The sequence below is a fragment of the Bombus bifarius genome, unplaced genomic scaffold (assembly GCF_011952205.1).
Source record: "Bombus bifarius isolate JDL3187 unplaced genomic scaffold, Bbif_JDL3187 scf7180000009243, whole genome shotgun sequence".
NCBI classification, from domain to species: Eukaryota; Metazoa; Arthropoda; class Insecta; order Hymenoptera; family Apidae; genus Bombus; species Bombus bifarius.
The window spans coordinates 1,147,231-1,151,056 of NW_022884989.1; the positions used below are offsets into that span (position 1 = coordinate 1,147,231).

General features: G+C 38.6%; 1 pseudogene; it reads right to left on the reverse strand.

The window, feature by feature from the left end:
- Positions 1 to 2,637: 2,637 nt before the first annotated feature.
- LOC117214781 lies at positions 2,638 to 3,458 on the reverse strand (annotated as a pseudogene).
- Positions 3,459 to 3,826: the final 368 nt, after the last annotated feature.

Consider the following 3,826-nt stretch of genomic DNA (forward strand, 5'->3'; position numbering starts at 1 on the left):
AGACTTCGCAACAGTTATTTCGTTATAAAAAATTTACCTAAATTACTTAGGAGTAATTCAATAATTCATTGTAAAAATGTAATATTAAATTTTTAGTATCAAGAAAAATAGAAGAATGAATCAAAAATATACAGAAACGCATTTTCGCTTTTACATGGTCAATTTTATAGTCAACGGCGACGTCGCGATGAAGAAATAGAAGAAATCGAACGGATCAGACGAGCTAACATCATAGTTGTGATAAACGGATTTAAGTGTAATATTATTAATAATTAACTATCCAATCGAAAAAATAGCTTAATTACAAAGGAACACTGATGTATATCGCGTGGGCGTGTTACGCTGACATGATCAAACGCAGGAATCCTGGAGCGCTGTCGGAAATCGCGGCGGGATAGCGAATTAACGAGCACCTCCAAACCATCTGCAACAGCGAGGCAAACTATCACGCACCCTGGGAAACGTGTTGTTTCACTCCTCTGTTATCGTTTTGAGATGCGGATAACTGTACGAGATAGAAAACATCATTTGAATCATCATTGTGAATGCGTGCACGATACCGTGCCGGTAACCAGCAACAAAATTTAGAAAGAGAAAGATTTCTACAATCACGTGTTTCAGTTCTTGGAAATTGTGCAACTTACTCATGTTTCCATGTGTTTTTTAGATATGTTGATATCTAGTAAAGTCAAATTTTGATTCTATTGGTGACATTATTAACAAGCAGGAAAGATTAGAAAGGATAGGTTTCTACGACCGCGTTTTAATATTTGAATATCGTACGAAATGCTTTTGTTTTATTTTATAATAAAAAAAATAAAATTGCGTAGCAAAGGGAAGCTTCGATACGAAATAAGTTTTAATTCAGTTACATCATCAAATTTTAGATCCAAATCACGTTTTTGTTTCAACGGACAACAAGAGTTTTAATGTTTTAACGCAATGTAGGATCGACACCTGTAACCATAAGTATGGATTGTAGAATAGAAATATCATATGACTACGGTGGCGACGTGGATATTGTATGCGACTACAAATCCAAAGGACTCGTATTCAAATCCTAGTAGTAATTTTCCTAGTTTACACGATTCATACAGATGAGCTTCGTTCGGGCCTGAAGGGGAAGACCTATCACCGACAAAAACAAAGCAGCTGTCAACGGTCAAAGTCGGGCAGAGATGTGCCGCTCAACGACCAAGCTCATCACGCCTGTGATTCAATAGTAAATTAGTCTGCGATACATATTGGCTGCGGCAGTTTTACGTTCCAGAAACCAAAGTAGTGGGTTAAATAGTAACAGTAACCAAACTAAGGAACAAACTTATGGAACATGTAATTAAACTAACACCACTCTCGGACAACGACAGTAACATTTGAAGAGTGGAACATCGATGTCCGATAATCTCGGAAAAATGATAAAAAAAGAGTAATTTCCGCATTGCGCTAAAATATATCTATTTCTAGGATTCATTCGGATTCCACATGGAAGAACAAGCATCGTTCACGTGAACAGTCATTCTCGGTTCAAAGATCGATCGTATCCGACGATGCAAACGAATTTCACTCCTGAGAAACATTGTCTGCGAAAGTAGCTTGACAATCGATCGAACAGAAAACGTAGGCTGCTCTGTTCCAGCATTTTCGTTTCATTGCGTTAATCATGCGATGGCCAGCTGGGCGGCCAAGAATCAAAATCGGGAATGATATCGAAACGAACTGTCGCTTCAAACGCTGAACAGCTACGAAACAAAGCGATTCTCCACAAATAGTAATCGTATTAATGTATAATCGTATACACATATTTTGTATTTTGTATATCGCTATCACTATATGTATTCTGGAGGATATTTTACTTTTAAATTTCTCATAAACCTATAAACATTCACAGTCTAACAACTATTAAATGAAAGAGAAAACAAATTCACTTAAACATATGATGGAAATTTGTTCCTTGCATCGAGACAAAGAAATTAGAAACCATATGTTTCACATCTTCAGAAAATTAAATTCTATTGTATACATCCAATATCTCAGCGCTCTTATTCATGGTTTCTCTTTTCTACTACACCAGGCAATACATATACATATATTAACGAAAGGAGAGTCTCCTTCCATTTCTCGAAACAACCGGAAAATTAAATATGAGAGTGAATCCAAAAGATGAAAGCAATTTACGAAGGAAGGAAGAAAGACAAACAATTATATAATGGAGATTAATATACCTGATCTTTAACTTATGATAAATAATTAGCCATGTTACTGCGCCACGCCAGAAAAATGACTGAAAATTCTCAACGCGAGAATTGATTGTAATTTTAATAAATATTAAAAAAAATATATATACCGGATCTATAAGTATATGTAATAAAAATCAAGAAGAGTATACTTTAAATTACTTTAAATACTATTGTTACTTCCTGTGACCCCAGAATATATCCCCATCCATCCTTCGGTCAAGATGGTCAACAACTTTTCAAACATACTCGGATCCGCAGTAATCTATTGCCGTTGTCAGAGTTAGATTTTTACTTACGCTCCTTATTGCTCGTCACGGTAAAACACGAGATAAGTGTCCCGTCCTATCCTTATCCACCAGCTCTTTTCTCATCGAATTGGCTGCAATGGCCGCTATCCTCGCTCGCTTAACGAAAATTGCAATGAACACAAATCCGCTTGTCTCATGTTCCAGAGGCACATCCATCAATAGCCTTCCTCCTCGTCATCACCGTCTCCGAACTTCACTTGTTAACAACTCTTCGGTCAAAACGCACTTTCCAGTTTTAAAAAGTTGTTGGAAGTAAAGAGAGTACGCCGATTATCGTATCGAGACGAGAATTTAAGACTCTCGTTGACGCCTTATACCGCGAACGCGTCTTCTCGCGAACACGGCCGACCAACTATAGCGACATTATTTATCTTCATTTATATAAATTTTCTAATAGTTGCTCCATTTTCGCTTTTCAATCGCTTCTTAGAACTCCCGAATAAGTTCTTGCTATTCTTCATCAGGATACCGATTATCTTACATTGAGAAGGGATTTCTTGTTGCACGACATTTATGGAATCACGAACATCAGCGGTGTTCCTTTGTTTCAACATCGTCATCTCGAAATCGTTTCGAGTGCGTACAAGAATATCGCACCACGCGTCACCTAGCTCTGCACCGAAAGCTAAAATCGGTTCTTTGGCTATCTGCAATTGTATGGTTTCCGAACTTGTTTTTAACGCGTGCCTAGCTTCGACAATCGATATACCACGCACTCTACGATCGCGTCACCGATTCGATACTGCTTCGACTTGGCTGCCACTCCATTTCCGTCCATCTTCGAAATCATGTAGAAAGTCCAACAACTTCTCCCTTTTCTATGGAAACACCATGGTTCTCGGATTTCTTCATTTTGCTTCTAGAATGGACAACCTCGGGATTTTCCGGTTCCACATTCGATCACGATCTCTGTGGATTATTACAGGCTATTGACAAGCGTTGCGTACATTTCCGTCACTGGTGGAGTTCGATACTTACGAGTATGGTCGAGGACATCCGTTCGTCTTCGAAATTTCCGATCAAAGATGCGAAGGAACCTCTCGGCGTTTGACCGTCGCATCTTTCCAGGGGGTGTTTTTCTGTCCATATTTCCTTTGAGGAGGGAATCTGTTCCTATCCAGTCTTGTAACTGTCCTACCGTCGTGACTGTATCCCATCTGGTGTTTATGTTTAACTTTAGAGCGGACCCGTCGAGCACTCCAGGTGGCAGTCACCCTCTTGACGCACTGTAAGTTTTATAACTAAGGAGGTAGGAATTTCCAAATTTCCAAAAAAGACAGA